The sequence below is a fragment of the Colius striatus genome, chromosome 7 (genome assembly GCF_028858725.1).
Source record: "Colius striatus isolate bColStr4 chromosome 7, bColStr4.1.hap1, whole genome shotgun sequence".
NCBI classification, from domain to species: Eukaryota; Metazoa; Chordata; class Aves; order Coliiformes; family Coliidae; genus Colius; species Colius striatus.
This window is the reverse complement of record NC_084765.1, coordinates 15,266,396-15,291,964: the sequence shown is the minus strand read 5'-3', so window position 1 is coordinate 15,291,964 and position 25,569 is coordinate 15,266,396. Positions and strand designations below refer to the sequence as shown.

General features: G+C 41.2%; 1 protein-coding gene across 6 annotated transcripts in view; it reads right to left on the bottom strand.

Moving 5' to 3' along the window:
• The window catches only part of OSBPL5 (oxysterol binding protein like 5), a 136,001-nt gene that overhangs the window by 78,431 nt on the left and 32,001 nt on the right, over positions 1-25,569 (bottom strand). The gene's annotated exons all lie outside the window — the stretch shown is intronic.

Here is a 25,569-nt window from a genome sequence, read left to right as displayed (position 1 = left end):
TTTGTATACAGTTTTCCAGTGACTTGTCCGGGTTTGTGTCAGATCAGATTCCCCCAAGACATCCGCTATGATGTGACTGAAAGTAAAATCCAAAAAGCTTTGGAAGAACTCTCACTTCTTGTACTGATTCCTCATGAACGACTGATATTCAAAATGATGGAAAATTAAGATGACAGTGGTAACAGTAACAAAGAAGTCAGCATTTCTAAGGCATTTCACACCTTCAAAGTACTGTGCAAAGAAAGATTGAAATGTATACATAAACACCACCTTCTACATTTGCGGGTCCATAGTTTGCTGAAGCTGCAGCATTGGCTGAGACATGAAGATCTTTTATTAGATCAGAAATTTCAGCTATCAGATACACTGTTGCTGTGGGAAACTGTTGAAATCCCAGGTAATGCTCACGTGCCAGGCAGTAGGAACACTGCCAGGATCCTAACGCTGCTGCCTCGGAGGAAGCCATACATCCCGGTAGGGCCACATGAACAGAGCGATGCCAAGGCCAGGGGTCCACAGCCCCTCTCCCATAAGAAACTGGGAGAACCAGGGCACTCTCAGACATTGCCTACATGTCTTGGGGTAACCAAGCAGGGAATAAACTAAGCAGTGTACACACTGTATGCAGAAAAAAAGTCCAGCCTCATTTACGAGAGCAGAGAAATCCTGCAGTGAATTTTGGCAGTAAATCCCAGAAAATGTGGACAGTGACTTTTTTTTACTGCATGTACTGTATGTTGGTATGAGCAGGAGGCACGGTAAATCCACCCAGTTCATTTGGCATCTGGGAGATAGTGCTCAGACAAGAGCGTTTCATTTTCAGAAAGTTATTAAAGGAGTCCTCTGTGGTTGGGTATTATGAGCTGAAAGAAAAAAATGCAATGAATCTGAAGAGAAATGCTCACAGAGAACTAGCTGGCACTGCAAGAGGTCTGAGGTGCCCACTGAGATAAGGGGATACAGGTGGGCTCCTGGCTGGGAAGGACACTCTGAGGCCATGCAAGGTGTGAAGGCACTGGGGATTTCTGAAGGCATATGAGACAAGGAGTTGACAGTAACAGATTTGTCCAGGAAAAAAAGATTTGTCTGTCTCTCAGGTCCCTTACGGTTCTGTGTTTCCTTTGGTTCATAATTCTCCCATTTTCACCACTCAGCATAACAAGTCAGGCTTTCACAGCACTTGCTCAGGCTGTTCAGCATTTGCAGCAATGGCAGCGAATCCAACAGTTCCACAACTGGTTGCCTCTGAGAAAGGGTGGGGAATTTTATTATGGGTAGATATGGAGGCAGCTCTATGCAACTCCTCTGTATCAACCACTAAATGCCACAGTAACATGGAGGCTCTTGACAAGTAGTTTTGGACGATGGTCTGTCCTTGGCAGCCTTAAGAGTCTCTGGCTCCATGCAAGGCATGACAATCCAGACAGAGGAACTGGTGCTGCCTCATTTGCGAGCAATGGCACATCTACCTTTGCCATCCCAGCCATGACAAAACTAGAGGAAATACTCAAATTTCTTCTTCCAGAAGGAAACTATTATACCTCCCTTCTAAGACGGCCTGCCTCTTCCTTATACAGCCTAGTTCAGGACAAATGCCTTAAGTTTTTGCAAACTACTATATGGTTGCTCTCTTGCTACATTGTAGCAACCAGCTGGACTTGGATGAGTAGTGACTTGCTTGGGGTCAGTGTGGACAGGATGAGTGTTAACACTTCTCCGTCCTAAAGAAACTTGCTTGAAAGTCGTTTTCCACGTGCCTGGTAATCACATTCCCACTGCTTCTTTCTTTGTTTATGCTCCGTTTCTGCCAAGCAACAGCTTCCTTCCTGTACTTGGAAAAGAACGTCTGGGTCCCCAAGCTTATGTCAGGTGATTTTCTTCATAAGTTTGGCTGAACTGTTTGCTTTCTTTAAAAGCAGGCAAAATGACCACTACTAAAAGCTGTCAGAAAATGGACAAGTAGCATATGCAGCTTTGTGCTGCTAAATTAACAATTAAAACTAGCTCTTAGAGCAGACTTCCACACTTAAAATCCAGATTCTGATGCCTGCAACAAATCAATGGGCTGAGAAATTTACAGCTAGAAACCAATGGAACTGGCAGTTGGATTATGCCAGTAAATCCAGCTGCCGTGCAGCAGCTCATGATTTGGTAACAAAGACACTACGAATTGGGAAGAGTTTGTTAACCTACCTACGAAAATCTCAGCATGCTCCCGCCTCAAGGTCTACTCTGGCCTTTTTCCCCTGGGCATGACTTAGCCAAAGACAATGCCCAAGTACCAAAAAACATAGCTCCTTCCTATGACAGAAACAGTAAAAACCCAAAGGCACCTCCCTTTGTGTCTTCTGATTTCCTGAAAAAAAGACACACCTTTTTCCTTCAAATCTCTGAATCACTGACCAGGCGGGCAGCCCTTAACCCTCTTCTGGCCAGGCAGCAGGACACAGGCATTGCTGGGGGAGGGTCCTTACACCCCTGCTCAGCCTCCCAGCCCCAGGAGCCTTTGGCCCTCCCATTGCCAGCCCTGTGTAGAGATGCTGGACAGCTTAGCACAACTGAGCTTACCTACCAGGCCTCCCCTAACTGTGCAGTCTCCATGGTATTTCAAGCTCTGAAGAAAACCAAAGCAAAGCAAATAAACAAACCAGAGCAATTTATTTTTCTTTTTCATTTTAGAGCTGGAACCCTCTTAAACTATCATTGAGGTGAAAAAGACTTGGGCTTCGCATTTTTCTGTGGTCGTTGTGTGAAAACACACACGTATTGAGACAAAAGAAACATGTTGAGCTCTACAGTGCATTTCCATTAAGCAAGATGAGGAGGAGATAGAGGAAGAATTGTTTTCTGGTGTACATCTGGTTATGTCTTCTCACTGCTTCCAGACTCTGTATTAACTGCAAATTGTCACAGCTGCACATTTTTGAATGACACAGGCTAGCCTTTGGTTTCTAGTAAGTAGCAGATTAAACACTTTTATATGTAGAAATTTGACAAAGACAAAGGTTTTGGTTCTAAATTACTGTTCTTGGATAGTCTATGCTGCATCTTTCCATGTTAATTTCAAACTAAAGTTATTTTTAAAAAAAACAAATACAATTAATTAATCTATTCTTGTAGAATTCATCTATTCTCATATTATCTTTTTCTAAGATGATCTGTAAACAGGGCTAAGTCTTAGCCAGCTCCCTATCTGCCATACAAAAAAGAAAGACTAGAAACCAACATTCCCATTTTCCAGAAAACACATAATTATTTTTATGGTTTAAGCCAACTCCATAAATGCACTGGTGGCTTTACCAATACAGCAGCCAAACCCATCTCCTGCCATTGCCCTAATTCCATACACCCATCTCAAGCCTCTCCTATATTTAAAGCAGCTGCTGCAGTTTTTATTTGATATTCAGATCTATCAAGACAACCATAAGTGTAAAACAGAGGCCATAGAAACCAAATAAAATTCTGCCAACAACTTCAGCAGTAACAGTATCTCACACAAGAAGTGTAATTTATCCAGATTGTGCCCTGTAGTTCTGTTTCCCTTAGCTGTGTGTGTTGACAGCCTGCTTACGTAGCTTCACTGAAGTCACTCCTGCTTTACACTGGTGACGAGGGCATCAGCGCACAGATGTGGCAGAGTGGCACCACACGGCCAGACCCCTGCAGCTACCCTGCATCCCAGCTGGGAGAGGGAGCTCCTCTGGGAAGGGCCTGCACTTCTGACAAAGGCACAGGTCAGAGGAAGCAGGATGGAGACACAATCTTTCTTTACTTTGCTAACACTCTTATATTGTAATTTTTTTTTTTGCCTAAATATCACCCTTTTCTGTCTTCTGGGAAGTAGGTTATTGACAGTATTGAGGCATGCTTGCTGCTTTATGCAATGTACAGCTTTAATGAGATGCTGTTTTCCAACAGCAATGCTGCCTGTCATCAATTTAGCTCATGTAAAGAAAGTAACCTTTGTGTATTATCACAGTCCTTTCACTCCTGAAGCATAACAGAATTAGCAACAGCAACAATCCCATAACCAGGTCTGAAAAGGTGACTAAAGGTGACTGATTCTTTGAATGCAGTCCCCTGAAAGAACACAAATTCACAATTTGTAGCATTGTGCAACACAGGAACTTCCCTGCCACCACCACTATCTATGCAGGTGATGCTTTGCTGTTTCACTGCAGAGCTGACTTTCAGATGAGATGTATTTTCCTGCCTTCACAGGGTTCCCACTGTAACTAAGCAAGAGAATAGGAACAGGGTACAAAAGTGAGCAAATGCAAGGACTTATGCACTAGCAGCAATGAAAGGATCAGACTAGAGAGGTATCATTTTGGAGATTCACAGACACCTGAAGATACAGACAGAAAACTCTTTGAACTTTCTTGCAGTTCAAAGAAGCCAGGATCCCAGGAGAGACATTGAAATGACAACTAGCCAGAAAAGCATCTGAAAATAAAAGCTATTAGAAAATCATAGAGAAGCCTCAAATGACAGCAATTGGGGAGAACTAAGAGCAGCAACAATATGTTCACCATCCAACTCTCTAGCCAGATTACTCTTCTCAGGATGTTTCTGGCTAACAGGCTAATATTGGAAATACCTCTTTTACATCCTTTGCGCTGGTTTCTGGGAACACAGCTATCATAAATAAGCCTGTTCAAAAAAATATGGGTAGGTCTGGGCCTTTGGGCTCTACTTGAGAAGAAAATATAAACCTCATTCCAAATACATGACCAGGTCCCATGATCCAGGAAGAAGTAAGAAGATCACTAATGTGTTTTTATAAATCTTGCCACATGTGATGGCTGCTTCCAAACTCTCCATTAACAACTTGATGAGTGTCCAGTAACAGGAGGTTTCCCTGGACTAGGACACTGAGGAAATACTGAGTGAAATATGCATTATTGTAATGATATTCCCAAATGACACAATGTAGTTGGGACAGGATTTGTGCTTGCTGCCCAGTTTGCCTGAATCACTGACATGCTGCCAATAAGTGCTTTGGGTTTGGGAGGTTGTTCTTTTTCCTCAGTTTAACAAACAAAAACTGCAAGGAGGAATCTTTGTCTTTAAGACAGACTGCAAATCTGCAGAGGAGAAGAAAAGAAAGAGTTTGTCTCTGAAAAGACACCACAGAACTGTGAACCGAGATGCAGTTCCATGCTCACAAAACCCAACAAATCTCTTTAGCCAAGTTGGAAGGTACCAGAAGTCCATCAATGCACCCCATGAGGACTCATCCACATACAGAAACTTCTGCAGCACCCAGCCCTGTCCTGAGGAATTACAGCAGCAGCATTAATTCACGGTGAGCAGGATTGTGCTGCCCTACAAAGATCACACACTGGGGACAAAGAGGGGAAAAGTGGGTGGGCAAAAGTCTTGACTGCTGCTATTAGGAAAGGGATGAGGAATCCCAAGAGGTGATGGGTTGAGAACCAGAGGAAAATGGCCATGTCTGGGCAAGTTCAGCAAGCCATGGTCTGTTGAATACCAGTGCAAAGGCTACTGGGACCTGGTTTTGGAGCCCACTGCTCCTCAGCACAGAGTGAAGGCAGGACAAGGATGCTGCTTGGCCAACCAACCACCCAAGCAGCCTCCTCTGCTCCCAGCAGCACAACAGTGGGTTCAGATTGAAAACTCCGTATGGTGAAACATGTGCAGGCTGTTACAGAGCAAAGTAAATTTTCTAAGCACATTGAGCTATCATTATTATGTGCAATTCTGAATTGTGTGCTGTAACTTTAGTTAAATGGGTAAGGAAGAAATCACCCCTTAGTTTTATGCACACTGTGAGAAAAAGCCAGACAAAGGGGCAAAGAGGAAATTGTTATTCCTCGTGGTCTAACATGCAAGAGCTGAACTTGGACTGACTTCTACAGTTAAGAAGTGAGACTGAACATGTGCTTCATAACTTTGCCTTCTCAGCAGCATCAATCTGCTCCCATGAAACAGCACATCTCACCACCTTTAGAAAGGCTTTGTTCCAAATTCAATCACTCATTTGCAAAAACTGCAACTGAATCCACAGCTTTGGTCCATTTTCAGATTCACACTTGGTGCTCAGTGCCAACATGTTCTGTTCTAAATACTTCTTTACAGTATACATACTACAGAAGACTTCTGATAAGAAACAGCTTGTGGTTTTTTATCAGAGAACCTCGTAGACTGAAGTAATTCCGATGCCTCCTAGGATGACTTTGACACTACATTACACAATGAAAACTACATACTTTGGACAACACCAATAAAATTGTTCAGTGCTCAGTTCTTTCAGCACAGCCAGTGCTGGCTAGTTGAATGGATTGTGCACTTACACTGTCCATTAAGCTTCACTTGCATTACCTGTAACTGCTTGAAGATGAGTTTATTGTCTGGAGCTACATAAGGATAAGGTGTTTCATTAAACTAGGAAGGAAGGAACACTTGTAAAAAGTAAACCACATTCCTTCTTCCAACACTCTTGTTTTCATTATGGCCTTTTACACACACAAACGTTGTGTACTGTAGCTTAAAATGAAGCCGGAACCACGGGACTGTTCACAAGATGACTGACATGTCAGCTTCTTTTGAATCCAGCTAAGCAACCAGAGTCAGAAACAGCTTGTTCTGCTCCATGTTCATGAAACCTTTTGCTTTAATGCTTTCAGATCTACAATGTTTTGTTTTTAAAACAGCTCCTCAAAAGAAAAAGATGTCACAGGAGTGAAAGTAAATAATGAAGCCAGATACAGTGAGAAACGAGAGAGTAAAAAATCTCAGCAAAGGTCACTTTAAATACCATAATCTCTGCTGGTAAAGAACTTACTAGACATGTGGAGCCAAATCCACAGCTGGTGAACTTTGAGGCAAGTGAGGCAATTTAGACAATGTCTTTTTATATTTAGCAGAGAGCAGGATCTGTTCAAGAAAACAACCACAGGGCTCCAGGCTATCTTTGAAGAGCTAACACACTATTTCATGCTACAGATAGTTGGATATCACGGGTTTCATCGGCTTCTGGTTTTAAACTGTGCTCCTGTGGTTAAGCTGAGTGGCTACACAGCAAGGAGAGAATGACTTGCAACTCAAGAGAACTTCCAGGACAGCCCTGCATGTCAGAGGCTCGGGAGCATGACATGTGACAACTAACTCTGATACAGTGAAGACAGTCGGGCTTGAAAGCCATGATTTAGAAAATAGTCTTTCTCTCAAAAGGGTGGATGTCCAAAGGAAAGACCTCCAGCCTGAAGTCTGCTGTCCACGTCAAAGGGCACGTTTCTAAACCTAAAGCAAGCAAGAGTGCTCAGAATTGTTTCTGGCAGAACATGCCACTTTTAAAAAGGCCATGTGAGATGTTTGCCAAAGGATTTTTTTTTTTTTTCTGAAACCACGCTTCTCATAGTCTTGTCTTCCAAGGAAATCCATTTCTACAGCTGTGTCATCAGTGGCTCAGAGATTCCCTGCTGCTGAGTCTCCAGACTTGTCCCATAGGGGCCTAGTGGCGGTATGGGCAAGAAGGAGAGATCAGCTCAAAAGGACAGGGAACCAGGATTGACATATCTGAGTCAGGTTGGCTACTGGAGTATTTTTGCTTGTACTAAATAAAGTGAATATATCAGCAAATGCAAAAACAGATTGGGAGCAATTGACACATTGTGATACCATAGCTACAACATGGCAGTGGAGGAAGTGCAACACAAACATCCTTTCTCTGGAGCTCTCTGTGTTGATCAGCAGGTGATCACAACAGGATCTACAAGGTCTACAAGACCTTGTAGACCTCATGCCTGCTACTCCAGGTCTGGTATTTCACAGCTTTTCCAAGCAGATCGAGTTCACAGACTGCCATGATTCAGTGCAAGCAAAGTGCTTCCATGTGTGGACAGGGAGAAGGTGGCTAACTGAGGACTTGTCAGTGGAAAACAATCAAGAGATAAAACAAGCCAAGTGTACATTTAATCCCTTGAAAGCTGGCTTTGAATTTGGAGTTCACAGGTAGTGAACTCCAGGTCAGGATTTCCAGAGATATTAAAGGGGCCTAGGAGAGTTAAATATGGCTTAGGAGGGCCACATCCACATTACAGGCTTAGAAGCAGAGCATGGCAATCACTGCTTTGCAGGACCATGGCATTGAGGTAGTGCTTGAGGAAAGCCAAAACTACAAAAAGCAACAGTGAACAGCAGATGCTGAAAAGCATTTAGTGCTGTCTGCACCCAGCCCAGCCAGATCTGCAGCCAGGACCAGGTGGGTTCACACCATCACGCTCCTCATGACCAAGGCCTTCATCTCCTTCTTGAGCATTCTGGGAATCAGCTGACACTGACAGCACAACAGAGGTGTTAAAATGGGATCAAGCTGGACAAAAATGTAGGCAGAGACTCGTTTTTGCTTAGATGTCTGTGTGATAACATCTATGATAGCCTAATGGTTCAGTGAGAAAAGGATCCAACATAATTAAATACAAGCCCTCCACAGTTGCACACACAATATATACACATGACATACAGACTTCAATACATACATATGCATATACACGTGTGGATTCAACACAATGCTTGTATACTCACAGAAAGGCACAGAAATCTACCTAGACTATTTCATTGCAGTGATGATATCTTAACTGACTTCTATTTCAAGACAGTGTCACTGACAAAAAATTATATTTCTACCACTGTGCCTCTCATGCAAAATGCATGTGCCAAATGGCATTTATGAAAAATGAATTGATTTTTTTTTCTTAAAAAAGAAATCATTCACAAGAATAAAAACAATCTATGTAGGTACATCACCCATAACAAAAGAGAAAGCTCAAGACTGAGAAAGTTTAGTGTTATAGTTCCCTGAATAAAAAGCATCAGAAAATTCTAATTATTGTCTTTTAATTCTTGTGGATTAAAATTTTCTGCCTACAAATAAAAAAGATCACTACAATTTAATCAGCGAAGTAACAGCACAGATTAGCTTATGGTGTGTGGAGAGGCATAGTTAGCTTATGAACATGCATTAAAAGCAACTTTAAAGTGATAGAATCGATACAGAAAAATCAATCATGTCTGAAAAAATTAATCATTCACAGAGTTTTATGCCAATTGGTAGGTTGCTCCATTAAACTAAAATAGGTCATTCCCCTATCATGCACCTCTCCAGATGGAGAAGCACTAGTGAGACATGAAGGAACTGCAGGCACCTTCTGGGTGGTCCATAGAGGCTCCACATGCAGGCTGGATCCATCATGTAGACTGCAGAAGTAAAGTGAACATGCAGTCTCCTGTGCCCTTCCAATGGAGCACTCTTACAAAGCTACCCATCAGGACTGGGGATTCGACCCCAGACACTGACTGCTCCATATTGCACCGCACAGGCTATACATTAAATATTTTTGCATTAATTTCAAAGGAATTATGCTACCAGAATTAAATATATCCGAACTGTGAAAAGCACCAGGTGCTCATTCTCCCTAAAATGAGCAATGGCTTCATTTCCGCTGGGTAAACAGCAGACTGCTGTTAATACTGAAGTCTCTGTCTGGGAGCACTGTGCAGTAACCTTCCACTCATTCAGCTGGCAAAAGCTCCTCTTTGATCCTGAGTCACCAGTGAGCTATGGCAACGCATTGAAGAGAAGTGTCTGGTCTTACATGAATTCACTGGTAGGATTTTCAGGATGAGAGAAGGGCTTTCCTCTTCTTCTCTCAAGCCTCCTTGTAGTCTTTATGTGACATTCACAAACAACAGAAAAACACATCTTTTTGTCTTCAGAAAAACACATCTTCTTGGCATCTCACCAACTGTGCACTGAGCTGACTTTCACCAGATCAGAAGAAAATTTCAAAGCAACCTTCCTTGATCAGACCACTCAGCTCAATTAAATGCTGCAGAAGCTAGGAAACCCAGACATCTTCATTAAAGCAAATAAAACAATAACCATAAATGGAGTTTCTTTCAAAGAGCAACATATCATGTATCACAGCACTAGACTGGCAGGTGCCATTTATTTAATCCTTCATCAAACCAAGATAGGTATAGCATTTCAGTAAAAGCGGAAAAACATGTCAGGATGATTACACCAGTATTTTCACAAGGCATCAGAGTTCAGATGCTCCCCTGGTGAAAGCTGGAACCACAGTACACTATAAAATCTATCCCAGTGTCTTTCCCAGGACAGCTGGAGTCCACACACCTAAGTTAAGACCAGAGTGGTGGTTCCTAAGCTGCCACAGCTAGACACTGTTCCACTGAAAACACAATTCATTTACAACAGGGAGTCCTTCTTACAAATGCACCCTGAATAAATGAAGTGGTCTCACTGGAAACATTCTAGTGCAAGAAAAATCTTTTTTAATAGGGACCAACCTCTGATCATCTCCCACACAGTGAATAATGCTGTACTCCACAATTAGCCTGACTGATCTGATTGGGTGGCCATGGTGAATAAGGTACTACTCACAGTGAGTAAAGGTGAGGAAAACATCCTTCTTTCCGCTTATCACAAAAAGGTGGCCTTCTACCATTGTATATGAAACTAACTGGAACTGTAGGGAACTGAATCATGTTTTAGGTGGGTCTTATCTTTAGAAAGACTCTTATACCAAAAAAGGGGAGAGTGGATTTTTACCTTGTCTATGACGTGGATTCAATGTTCTTTAGGTAAGCAGGGAATGCAATTTCTCTGTCCTCTGCTTTACTCAATTTAAATAACAGGTAGGTCAAACATATGACAGCCTGCCACAACTGTGTGCCGATGAAGGTATCAAGTCAGTAAATTTCAAATATATAAACTAGCATTGGGCATGGTAATAGCCATCCTGGAGCTGATACTTCCTCCTGTTGTCACGCCAAACAGCAGCCCAGGTCCTACCCTAAGCAGCCACTTCCCCATTCCCCTATACAGAGCCCTAAAGTGGTCTAAGGGCAGAAAATTATCCTGTGTAAATACCAACAACAACTTTTACAGGACATTGAAGTGATTAACATCATCACTTTGCAGAAAAGTAACATTTTTGCATATATGATCCTAAATATATCTGTTACTGACCTATTATTACACAGTACAAAAGAGTAAATGAAATAAACAACTGCAAGACTCCCTAAATTTCTTACCAGCTTGATGGTAATGATGTTTACAGAAATACCATGAAGTAAAAAATAAACCTAAACACTTTGCTTAAACTTTCAAATACAAGGAAAAAAAAATCTCTCCCACTTGTGCTTCTCTCACAGCTCCATTCTGAGCACATCACCTTTGTTTGCTTCAGAATATTTTAAGTGCAACCATAGTCGGGGAAAGTGAGCTGGTCTCAGCACTGACAGTGAATATCCACAAGACTGTACACAAGCAGCCCTTTGTCATACAGATCTCATGGTCTTGTGGATGTAACATGGGATTAGAAGTTAAAAATAAAAACCCAAACCCCAGACCTTCTGCATTTCTGCTTTCTAGTCCATGTTTAACTGTACAAACTTGTAGGGTGGGGACTTCCACTCTTCCTGTTGGGCAATGTAGGAACAGATTGGGTTTTTGATCTCATGAGAAGTCTTGATGTACTGTCAGACTTGTTCACAAAGGATGTTATTCAACAAATAACAATCCTGTGTAAATGCCTTTAATTTGGAAGAACACTTTTTTTGAAGATGTGTTTACCACGTAAATGATCAGCCGGGTAGTGATTCCTTGACATCATTTTTGAAACACGGTGGGCTTTCCAAGCAAAGACAAGATAAACCGTGCCAGTGGCTCAGCTCTAAATTTCCCAACTTTCTTCCTCCTACCTGAAACTGCCATGCAACATACAACATGCTAACAGCCCTTTCTTTACACTCGCTCTACTCCTTGGCGGCAAACCACATCCCCAACTCTCAGGCTGCTCTCTTCACAAATGAAAGTATCAGTCTCAGATCAAAAAGAGAAAAACAAACTGGAAGAAGACTTGAAACTATTAGCAGGTGGAATAGTGTGGACTCAGGACACATGCCTGGAGGAATAGCATTAACAAGAAGACTGATGGAAAACAAGCAGGAGCCTAAATCCTACCCCACTCTTCTCTGTCTCTCTGCTCTACAAATCCCTGACGTGCAAATCCAGCAGCAGATAAACTAAGGAACAAAAAGATTATTGCTCCAGCTTGCAGAGAGATCACAATTTTAACAAAAATGATACTCAGGCTTTCCAAGCAGACATCTGCTAGGACCTGGGAAGACAAATAGTACTAACACACATACACTGAGAATAAACACAGATACACATCAGTACACAGGAATCTAATTTTGATAATAGCTAATGGCAAATACAACCCCAGAGTAGTTGCAGGCATTTTTTGGTCATCATAAATCATGTCCCAGCTGCAGCAGACTCTAGAGTACTGCACATCAGTAGGTAAGTATTCTACCAGCACTCTCCTCTTTCAGGAAGATCCTTGTTACTAGTATTTACATTGCCCAAATTCTGGTAACCAATTATGGCTTCTAAATTAGGAAATTAGCCTCTCTGGTTTTAATGGAAGGAGCCAGGCATCTGCCAAGGGTGACTCAAAGCAGCAGCCTCTTTAAGCAGAATACAAGTACCTCTACAGTGTTAAGCCAGACTTTTAAGTCAGACATCTAAAGGTAGCAAGTGAAAACACATACTGAAGCTCCTTTCCTTTCCCTTCACATATATCTTTTTTGAGGAGAGGGAAGCACTGTTTTTGGCTACTCAATTTGCCTCCTAAACAGCTATTTAAAAGACTGTTATACCTTTCCACCACTGAAGCACTCATGTAGGCATGCAACTGGGTCAAGGCTGCGTTACTCTCTTCTCCAAGATTGCCTGTAGCTGCACGGGGAAGACTCATGCACAAATAGAAATAATTGGGGGGGAAGGAGAGGAATCCAAGTCTGAACGTTTTCAAGACCTGCAAGTCATGACCCAGAGCAGGATTTGGTTGTATAGCATTTGGTTGTACTTGCTGCCTCTGCCCTTAGAAGTACAACCAAAACCAACCCCAAATAGTGGCAGGTCATCATGCAGATGCAGCTGCTCCAGGAAGTTTCCATTTCGTAGGTTCACAGCAACAAATACCTAAACACTTCCTTCAAACAGGGTGATTTCTGCTCTGTTCCACAACAGCTTCTAGTATTCCCATAAATCCACAAGTACACTCACAAAAGCACAGCTCTTTTGTTTGGCTTTCTGAAGAACTCACTGTTGTCCTTAATCTACTGCACTTGGCAGGCAGGTCTGATCAGGTATAGTTGTGGTGCCTTTTTGATAAGGGGTTGCAAGAGAAAGCAAATTACCACCTCAGAAAACCCTCACTACACAGATGTGAGAGACATAAGAAAATAATGTGAAATGGTTATTAACTCCTGAATGTGTTATCCTTTCATCTCAGGCTAAAAGACATCTCAAGAAGTCCCGTCATGCAATTCTTCCCAATGTCTCCATCCAAAGCAGAACTGACTGTACTCAGGTAATCCCTGGAAAGTGTTTCTCTAGGCTGCTCTTAAAGACTTCCCTCCAGTGAGGAAAACCACACAGTTTTTCCTCCAGAGCTTCTTCCTACAATTCATCATCTCTATAGTTAGATGTTTTTTACTAATGTTTCACCTGACTCATTTATTTATACTAAGAGTGCCATGAGCAGTACTAGATAAACTTATTGACATAGAATCATAGAATCGTTACACTTAAAAAAGACCTTTAAGATCATGCAACCAAGAGTGCTGAGAGAGCTGGCTGATGTGATTGCTAAGCCACTCTCCATCACTTTTAAACATTCATGGAGGACAGGTGAGGTGCCTGAGGACTGGAGAAAGGCCAATGTCATGCCAGTCTTCAAAAAGGGCAGGAAGGATGACTCAGGAAACTACAGGCCGGTTAGCCTCACCTCCATCCCTGGAAAGGTGATGGAATGACTCATCCTGAATGTTATCACTGAACATCTGAAGGAAAATATGATTATCAACCAGAGTCAACATGGATTCATCAAGGGGAAATCCTGTTTGACCAACCTGATAGCCTTCTGTAAGGGCATAACTGGTTGGCTAGACGAGGGGAGAGCAGTGGATGTCATTTCCCTTGACTTCAACAAAGCTTTTGACACTCTCCCATAACATCCTCATCAGAAAGTTCAAGCAGTGTGGTTTGGATGAGTGGACAGTGAGGTGGAACGAGAGTTGGCTGAATGACAGAACCCAGAGGGTGGTGATCAATGGCACAGAATTGAGCTGGAGGCCTGTGGCCAGTGGAGTTCCACAGGGATCGATTCTGGGGCCAGTCTTGTTCAACGTTTTCATCAATGACCTGGATGAGGGGACAGAGTGTACCCTCAACAAGTTCCCTGATGACACCAAACTGGGAGGACTGGCTGATTCCCCAGAAGGCTGTGCTGCCATTCAGTGGGATCTCAACCGGCTTGAGAGTTGGGCAGAGAGGAACCTCATGAGGTTCAACAAGGACAAGTGCAGAGTCCTGCATCTGGGAAGGAACAACCCCAGGCTGAGGGTCGAACTGCTGGAGAGCAATTCTGTAGAGAGGGACCTGGGAGTCCTGCTTGACAATAAACTAAACATGAGCCAGCAATGTGGTCTCACTGCCAAGAAGGTTAATGGCATCTTGGGATGTATCAAGAAGAGTGTGTCCATCAGGTTGAGAGAGGTTCTCCTCCCCCTCTACTCTGCACTGGTGAGGCCTCATCTGGAGTCCTGTGTCCAGTTCTGAGCTCTCCAGCTCAAGAGGGACAGGGAACTTCTGGAGAGAGTCCAGCACAGGGCCATCAAGGTGATCAGGAGATTGGGACATCTTTCATATGAGGAAAGGCTGTGGGAACTGGGGTTGTTTGGTCTGGAGAAGAGGAGACTGAAGGGAGACCTCATTAATATTTACAAATATCTAAATGGTGGATGTCAGGAGGTTGGGGAATCCCTTTTTTTTCTTTTGCATCTAGTGATGGGACAAGGGGTAATGGGATGAAGCTGGAACACAAGAAGTTCCATTTAAACATAAGAAAAAACTATTTCACTGTGAGGGTGAGGGAGCCCTGGCACAGGCTGTCCAGGGAGGGTGTGGAGTCTCCTTCCTTGGAGGTCTTCAAAACCTGCCTGGATGCATTCCTGTGCAACCTGATCTAGGTGGACCTGCTTCTGCAGGGCAGTTGGACTAGATGATCTCTACAGGTCCCTTCCAACTCCTACCATTCTATGATTCTATGATCAATTCCCCATGGAAAGTGATCACAATACTCAGGGCCTTTTAGATTTTATTTTCATAGAGTGTTTAACTCTTCTAGAAAAGGGTCATTATACCAAGTCTACATGTTTAGGGGCTGGTGAGGTGATAATTTGTCTTGTGGATAAGAATTTTTATATTCAGTATCAATTATGTGCCAACCCAAACTGTTTGTGGTGTTACCAACAATGTTACTCCACCTTCCCAAGTCAAATACTTTCTCTGGCTTTAAATTAAATATAAGAATTCTTGTTCTTTGACTGAGCACAGCCTCAAAAGTTCAACTTAGATTTAAAGTCAAAATTCCCCAGTCTAGAGGACTTGCTGCACATTTTGGCAATGGAGGATATGCAGCCACACTACCGCCGTCTTACGAATGACTGGGCAGGCTGCAGGATTAGATTCCCTCTACATACAGTGAGCACTAAACATATAACAATTTAAGTCTTCGTCTTATGTCTTCATCTTATATCAACAATACTTTTTGCCAATGTACAGAAATGATTGACCTTGTGAACATTCAACCATTTCACAGGCATGTCCTACTTCCCAAGTGTAATTCAAAGGTCCTTGGTTAGTCAAAGTTTCAACTCTCCAGCTGGTATAAAAGTCCATTTGTCTCCATCAGGCTCCACTACCTTCTTTACTCACGTATAATGAGTCAATTTCTTCTACTTTAACTACAGTATAAGCTTTTAGCAACATGGTACAGGGTGCTTTCCACTTCTCTTTCAAATGTTCACGTTTCCAAACCCATCTGCAGACAGTGTCTCCTGGATGGAATGGATATACTGAAGTGTCCAAGGGGAGGGGAGTCTTCTGGTTTTGATACCCATGCAGGGAGGATAATCTCTCTAACAGTATTTGGTTTCTCTCTCACAATTATGGCCTGTCCTTTTATATGCTTTTGGTCTTCCTTTGTGGTTGAATAGTTGCTTGGATATGGTTTTCCATATAGTATTTCAAAGGGATTTACTGCACTCTTAACTCCAAAAGTTATTTGAACCCATAAAAGGGCTAGAGGAAGAGCCTCTAGTCACCTGAGGTGAAGTTCCTGGCAAAGCCTGGGAAATCTGTGTTTTTCAGGTCTGATTCATTCTTTCTGCCTTGGTGCTGTAGTCTCCAAGGAATAAGTAAATCCCATTTAAGGTCTAAAAATATCAAGATTTCCTGCACTATTTCACCAATGAAATAGGGTCCATTACCAGAAGATATGCCTTTAGGGATGCCAAATCTAGGAATCAATAAGATTTTAATTACTTCCCTAGACTTGTTGGTATGACAAGGAAAGGCCTCTAGATACCAAAAAAGGTATCTATCATTACTAATAAATATTTATATAGGTTACATCCTGGCAATTCTGTAAAATCGATTTGCTAATATAGGCCAGGAGTTATTCTATACTTTATAGGAAGGAATTATATTGCTTGCTTTTTATTGCTTGCTTTTGATTTCCTTTCCTCCCATGACCTTATTCTCTATTTGCAGTTAGTAACGCAACAAATGAGGCACTTCATAGCAATTGTATCTGTCAAACTTTGCATTTTTGACCTGACAAAGTATCTTTTGGCTTTTAGCAACAATATATCTGCTCCCAAGAGTGTCCCTTCATGCAACCTTTTGAGTATTCCCCAACCCTGGTCACTCTTGGCACAATGTAACTGTTCTGCCATTTGATTTTCAGTGTATTGTGGAGGTCATAATTTTAAACGAGGAATTCGAATTAAGGCTCCTTCAAATTTTGACTCTTATAGTGCCATTTCTTTTGCTAGTAGGTCAGCTTTCTGGTTGCTTCTTATAATTGCATTGTTTCTCTTTTGATGGGCTTATTGCCATTTCCTTCAACTGGCGGAGTGCCTGCAGGAGCTGTGTTACTTCTATTCCACACATGATCAGAGGTCCCTGTGAACTTAGTAATCCTCTTTCTTTCCAAATTGTCCCATGTGTATGTACTACTCAAAATGCATATTTAGAATCTGTTTAAATATTGACTCTTTCCTTGGCTGAGCTCTAAAGCTGATGTCAATGCAATCAATTCTGCCCTTTGCGCAGATCCATTATAAGGCAGGAGCTAGTTTCTAAGATTTGCCTAAGCATTGTCAGTGCATATCCAGCATCCCATCTTCCTTACAACATAAAGCTGCTTCCATCAGTAAATAACTGCATCTCTGCATTTGGCAAGGGCTCCCCTTGCAGACCAACTCTGCTAGAATATACCTGTTGAACAGTAGTTAGGCAGTCATGATGAAGCTCACTGAATTGAGAAATCAGTGCAGGACTTAGGAGAAAGGCCTTTGAAAGTACAACCACCACAAGATAACTTGGCTCATTGTCCTTGCTGAGTGGAAACTGACAGTCTATATAACGCACATCACTACCAACTCCAATCCTTCCTCCTGCAGCCTCTGACAGCCTTCTTTCAGATATGCAAATATGAAATAAGCTAATTGAAGTATATGGTATCTCTTCCCTTTTCTTCTATATAAACATAGGAAAACTTATACATACATATATATATATATACACACACACATAGATACAAGAGTACATGAAGAGAGATACTAGCACATATTCATGGTCAATAAGGTATTTTGTCTCACAGCATCTGTGTTTTCAAGGCAGCTATGAGTACACACCCTCAGGACTTATGAGTATGAGCTTTAATGAGACAGACCTGCAGCTCACATCACTTGGAGCAGCTTGAAATGCCTGGGTCCCACAGAACTGCCCTCCATTGACACCAGTTGAGCAGTTTGAAGCACCTTATGGAAGCTTACAGAGAAACATGTCAAATAATTGCCAATGGCAATTTGGTCTGTTTCCTACATCTCCCACCAAATTTCTTATTCTACAGGAATTAGGCAAAATTCTGCCATCCAAAGACCTGATCTATCATTCCAAGAGGTGGCTTACAGATGAGCAGAGCTGACAATGAGAAATCTGATATGCTGACAACTTGCGCTTGTCTTATGACAGGTGTTGTCCATTAAGTACAGAAACAGTGAGTAAAGGCATTTGAGTAGATGCTTTTGCAATGATTGCATCAGAACTTTATACAATCCCACATCTGTAGCACCATATATCATCTTAAGTCTGTTAATTGGCAAATGATTCATGCTTCCATTCTGCAAAGACTGCTGGATAGTCTCAATGCAGGATGAAGAGTGCCCTCAAAAGGAGCAGGAATACATGTGTGCACCACTCAACAGACAACACAGATGCTCAAAGTGGCAAGACTCTAAAATTGGCAAAAAAAATTTAAAGTGCGTCATCTTCACCCATTTGGCAGAAGCCAAAGCAATGCAGCAACCACCAAGAGACAGCTGCCTATTAGGCTGTGACCAGAAATATCTTCTGCTAAAGCTTGAAATGCACTGTTTATATTTATCTTTGGCTGAAATTCATCTTGTCTCCCATAGCTCACACTGTATTTCAATGTACATAGAAAGATGTTTGCCTCTGCTAAGACCACATCAGCATAAATTTCAAGACAAGCTATTTATACTCCATGCAGACCTTATAGCATTCTCCTGGTTATGACTATTTAGAATGAACAAAAAGCCTTTAGTAGTCAAATTTAAATTAGGATTTCCTAAAAGTGGCTCAGTCTCAGAGAGCTGCACATCTTCGGAAGTCTCCTCCTCTTTGTGAAAGTGATTAAAGATTTAATATCTCTGCTTCTGCCAGTTGTTGCTCATCTAATGCAGACCACTGAGACTGGTTTAAAAATATTTGCTTTTGTTCTTTTATTAACATGTTATTTATAAAACTGCATTTAGGACTGGATCAGCATTTCCATGCTAAAGACTCATTTTCTGGAATTGGGAACATGTTTTTACCTGGTAAATACAACACTCTTTCCTAGCTGAAACTTTGCATGGAAATTTCCAATACAGTTTTTACCTTGCTTGCTTTTGTTCATGAGAGAAGAGAAGCTTTTTCTTTTCTTATCAGCTGAGTTCATTTTCACATCTTCATTTTTGTAACTACAGTAAAGATGTATTTGATGGGAGAACTTTCTCATTTGTTTCTCTCAAACTACAGTAGGGACCATATTCAATAAACTATTTGCATTCCTTATTTTTTCATTTATTTCATTAAAATGTGGTCTGTATTTTATTGACTTTCCCATTTATTTCACTAAAAATTAAGAATCTAAATAGTCGGTTGTATCTGATCTGAAGTATCTGCTCCCTTATCCCTTTCTCAAATCACAGACAGAAAAAAAATATCTCTCAGATTCTAATTCTTCTCCTATTCCTGGTTACTGAACTAATTCAGAAATAAAACCTAATCCCACAACTCAACATGGGTGTTTCTGTGAAGAGATGAACAGATCTATGTTAACAGTGTTTGTAAAACACTGGACAAACATACGTGGAGATTATTCTCCTGGGATCTGCCAGTGTAAGAGAAAGAGTTAATTTGTAACACATTATCTCATCAGTCATGGCAGAGGAAAGGGGGTTACTGGCAAAATCCCAAGTCATTACCTGTTTCATGTCTGGATTGACAAACAGACATCTGATATAAATACAAAGTTGGTCTTTGCATGCAGTATTTTTAAAAATACTTATTCTAAAAGTGAAACTCTTTGCTGATACATTAAAGGGGCTTCCAGCAAGAAAAATATTGCAACAGAAGATATAAAGAAACTATGAGATTGGAGGCTTATCAGCAGAATAGAAGGATAGCATAGGTGTTGGATAAAAGCCACGTCTATGACATGAAAAATACTGCTGACAGAAGCAATAAGGGAATAATTTAGCTACAATTACTGTCCTCTAGATCATGATTTGTGCTGCTGTCATAGTCTGCAGGGCCACAGATTGTCCAGCTCACCTGCCAACATTGTCCTGAAGAGACAGCAGTGGGAACTTTTCCTAAGCTCTCATTAGAGGCAAGATCATGCCTCATTCCTTACACTGCAACAAATTATTAATATGGAGTCCTGAAACCACTCTCTATCCCCAGAATCAATAAGTAGCACAGACTACAGGTGTTGTTACTGACTTCCCCTTCAAGGAGATAGGCTCTGGGTGAGACCCACAGGAGAGAAAATGTACCTGGGATGCAGGATGTGTGTGTGGGAAGACTGCAGAATTCACAGGAAGCCCAGGTTTGACAGCTCCTCATTGAGATCTTTGGCCATGACTGTGAGGCAACAAGAACTTGCAAGATGAAGTGTCTACTTCAAAAGTCTGCAAGCACCCTATTCCAGGTGACCAAGACTGCAGCTTCTGTGCTAAAACACAGCTCCTGTTTCCTGGAAAAGCTTTTCCTAAAAAGGATTTTCTCCTAACATGAAATGCAACCAACAAGCTGAGAACAAAGGGTACATGGGTAAACAGTGCTTTTGAAATAGATGCCTTCATCTTCTGCAAGCAGATCAACATGAGAAAAGAAATCACATCCTGTTACATGGTACGACACCATGACTAACATTATTTTCTGTGTTCCTGCTGAAGATGTCACAAGACAAGAGGGGCAGCATCACAGAAGCTTAGAAACTATGTAGTTCCAGACAGTAAGGCATGTCCCCTGTACAGAAACACTAAAATAATTATGAAACTGTATTTTTTCTTCAGCATGACTTCCCATGACTACCAAGAGACTCCTGCATGCTCAAAAGAACTGCTAAGTGCTATATACTCATGAATCAAGCCATAAAACTCACAAGGCAAAACAAATGACAAACAAAAAACTCAACAAACCACAAGATTTTAGAATACAGTAATTCTTCTGTTACTTTCTTTCATGTTTTTCCAAGGAGAAGATGTGAGATGCTCCAGATGTCTCAGCACTGGTTGCATGTCTGAGCAATTATCTAGTTCCCTGAATCTGGGCCTAATGGAAAATGTCAGCTATCCCCAAGTCTAACATGACAGGAAAAGGAAAGTAAAAACTTAAAAAAACACTCATCTCAGACAAGAGTTGGTTGGTTCTATTTAAATCAGCTGGAATTGTACTGTGGAGAAGCACTCATGTCTGTGCTCCCAAATACCCAAGGGAGGGAAGGCCCCAGCAGATTTCTCTAGACATTGTCAAAACAAACAAACAAACACGACAGCTTAAGAAAAATTGATCAAGCTTTACAATGGCATATTTGAGAATGGAACATTAACTCAGGAGCTGTGCCTTGTTAGTGTCCTGGCTTTGAAAAATTTCCTTGAGGCAGCTTATTAAGTATGTTTAGGCTGATATGATGGATTTTTTTTTACTGCAGCTACTAACGCATGTTTCCTTTTGCTGTTTCTGTTACTGGTCCAGCACCCACAGGAAAGAAACAGGAGCAGGGCGTAGTGCTTTTTACAACTGCAATAGCAAGACTGTCCAGAGCTCATACATCAATATTCAGAAAAAACAATCCAGTTAAATGCTCAGGAAGATGACTGCACTGTGTAGGAGACACTAATCACTATTTTAACCAGTCCAGAGGCATTCAAAGGGTCAGAACTGATACACACTTGCTCATATCCTCACCTAACAGCATTTTCAAGGGCTCAGTTCAGAACCAACTAAACTGCAATTCAAGCTATATGCACACTGATTTGCAGCAAATACTGATTATTTTGTAAGAGAGAGACTGGGCTGGATATTTCCCTCTAAATATCATATGTCAAAACATCTAGGATGATGTGGAAGGCTGGTGAGTAAATGCCTGTGGCGAGAGGTTTATGATAGTGAGATTTAGAAGTACATTTATGAAAGCTGGTTTTAGTCTGGGAATACACTCACCTGGCTCCCTTCTTATGAATTACCAAATATCTCCTGAAGATGATGTCTTAGAAAAGTCAGCTATTCCCTGCTCTGAACTGTCCCACTGCCTCCTACTCAACTGCCCGAAAAGATAGTAAGAATGGGTTCAGTCATCCACTGGAGACCCCATCCAAATCACCTCAAGGTGGGACTGCAAATTCAGGACACAAGCCTTGCCCCTGGAATGCAGGCTTCATCACACAACAGCACGGCTTCAACAGTGAGCTGCTCTCAAGAGGTTCAACATCTGCTCCTCACTGCAAGGGAAGGTAGCTCCAAGCTCCTGCACAGTACGCTGATCATCAGTTCAATCATCTCAAAATAGACAGTTTGGTAGGACTTGTTCTTATATGCATGGGTGCCAGTTCAGAAAAAGAGACAAGAGCAAATGGTGACGTGAAGGGAGGTCAATGGGTTTGCAGAGCAGGACCACCTGCTTGAATCAGGATGTAGAACTAACATTAGCAACAGCCTTCAGCATGTAACGGCCTATAAGCTATGCGAGCTCTGGAGTAACATTATTACTGGGTACCTCTTCTAGCCTTGAAACTCTCTCACCTTCCATAAATACTTCTGTAACATCTCAAATGTTGAACATTTTCAGTCTTCCCATCTAGTCTGGAAAGATGGTCTTCAACTTTATCTCAGATGTAGTTTGGGGTTCTTGTATTCAGTGTATTCTATGTTATGAGGTATAACACTGCATTAAACAGGAAACTTTGAGACTTTAAATTAGATTTTATTTTATTTCCATTCATATATCTATTTCAGAATTCCTTCTAGTACCTCCTGCCAAGCTTTTAAAAACACAAGTATATAACTGAAAATTACTCTAGTAACCTCTGCTGCACTAATAAACACCAAAGCAAATAACCTCTCACCTACTGCACCACTTATCTTGGGTTTGGCCTGATTATAATAAACAGAATGATATTTAAAAACAAAAGGGACTTCAGGGGAGTTATCAGGAATGGCTTTTTCATATAACTTTCCCCAGGTGATAAAAGAGAATCATAAAAGGATCTGTTCTAAACCCTTCCACTGAATTGTCTCACTGAATGTGACAATCTTCCTGTTTATTGCATCTTAGATTAAAGGATGTAAGAATATATAGTTCAACCCACAATACTAAAACCAACAACCAAACAAAAAACCACACCCAAACCAGGGAGTTTTGTCAATGGCTTCATCAGATGTGAGACCAATCCACAAGTGAACACAAACAAGGTGGAGAGGCAGACTAGGGAGTAAAGATACTGCAGACCTGATTGCAGAATGTGATGCCCAGATGTCTACGTCTAACTTCATATCTACTCACCTGAACAAAACCAGGCTGAATTTCAAATGCCTGTGCAGCCATAGATTTTACCAACTCCATTAGCTATTTCAAGAATTAGCACTTTTGAGAGCCAACAGCTTTATAAAAGGGCCTAAAGGACAGTTTTGCTCCAAGCACCCAACTCTGAACATCTTAAAATTTTCCTATTGAAAATTTCAGAGTCTGGAGTTCCATAATAATAACAATAAATACTAAAATAATGTGTTAGTATTGTACTATTTGTTGTGAAAATTCATTTTCAATTTAAAGAGATAGTGTATTACCTCAAGCCTGTGTTCTTGGGGACATGTGAACATGAATCAGATCAGCTTTTTTTTAAGAAAATATAGGCTTTTAGCTCTCGTGATAACAAAACAATGGAAAGTAAAGACATTTAGAAAAAAGCCTCACAACAAAATAAGAGCTGATTGTTAAAACAGCTCAGGTTCTGAAGAAGCCTAAAGCATGCTTTTTCACTAGTGTTGGCAATTCAGTATTTATTATTCTGCATAGACTTGCAAAAAACTCAACTGAAGTGTAACAATTTGAAATCAGAATAGAGGCAAAATATAGCTCTGGGTGCTAAAGTGTCATTTACCTGCCTGCTAACTGCCTGCTTTGGGTATCAATTGAAGACTCCATGTTACAGCAGAAGCAATGGAAGGAAATTTAGTTCCAAACACAACTCATTGGCTTCAACTACTTTTAAAAATTGAGAGAGTTAGGTTAGTATCTGCATTTCTGCATACCTCCAGGGGATGAAAATGAGCTGGTAAGATTACAATGGCACAGAGAAATCCGTGTAAAAACCACAAGCTGTTCTTACAGTGCCAAGGTGAACTGTAAGCATGCCTCCACAAAGTTCAATCCCATCATAATCAAGATAGGTGGTCCTAGCGGATAGAACTGGGTGAACACAGGAGAGAAATAAGTTATACCTAGATTAGTTGTCTTGAATGTAGAAAAAGCAGCACTTAATGGTTTTTTAGATGTGACCACTTAGATTTAGAGCAACTGAGTGACTTTTAGATTTTTATGAACATTTTAAGTACTGCATATCTGAAGTACTGAAGTATTCTGTGTCTTGCCAGAAGAAATCTACTGGGTGTAATTCTTGTTTACAGCAGCAACGTTTTCCACTAATCTGTCAGTGTATAGAGACATAAATGTAAGTTTCCAAATTTGAAGATCCCCTTGCTTTGCCAGAGTAACAAAAAACATCCCAAGTGTGAGATGTTTGTCTGGGTTTTGGGTTTTTTTTCTCCTTTCAAAGAAAATTGAAATTATGATTAAATGAATTGTGACAAATACAGGAAGGAAACATAGCTAGTCTCTTGATATTCTTTACAGTAGGAATTAATGTAAAAGCTGTTTCAAGTAACTAACAAAAACCCATACCCATTAAAACCTATACAGACCTAATCACAAGAGGAACACAGAGACTAGGGAGGTTCTCACAGTGGAGCCTTTTCAGAATGTATCTAAAATTTCAGTGATCACAGGACTTCTGGTGCAAATAGGGAAAAGGAACAGTAACAAATCAGGACTAGATGGCATTCATTTGAGAGTTTTAAGAACATTCATAGTTGAGAAGCTTTCAGAAAAGGCTTTGGGAAGATCAGGGGCACTACAGGCCTCTATGACTAATGTTTATAACTGGCAGCTTTGTGAAGCTTATAATGAAGGACAACAGCCAGCCACATAAATACAAGCTCACTGTGGATCCAACAGAGCTGCTGTAAGGGGGAGCCCTGCCTTTCCAGCCTTTTGGATCTCCTGCAACCATCAGCAACCACGTGGATAACAGTGATTTATCTCAATCTGAATTCCAAGAAGACTTGTGACAAAGACCTTCATTGAAAGCTAAAGCTGTAGGATAAGAAGGGAAGTCCTTGCATAGAAAAAAAATGTTTAAAAGTTAGGAAGCATAGGACATGAGTAAGCACTCAGTTCCCAGTGATGGGATGTCATCAGTAAAGTTTCACTAGAAGGTCACAATGGAGTAGGGAAAATGACATTAAAATCCACGGCTAACTCACATATCAAATATTACATGAAGTTCTGGTCCTCTCACCTCAGACAAGACAAAGTAGAGCTGGAATGTGCTCATGGAAAGATAGCAAGAGTGACTAAAAGCACTGCTCTGGATAAGGAATGACTGAATAGTCATTAGTCTAGAAAACACCTTAGGGGGACAAAACAGAGGTCCATAAAAAGATTACTGCCATTAGCATGGAAAAGACAGCAAGTAATTAGCCATTATCCAAGGCAGGACCTTGAGTCTACTAAGTGAAGATAACAGCAT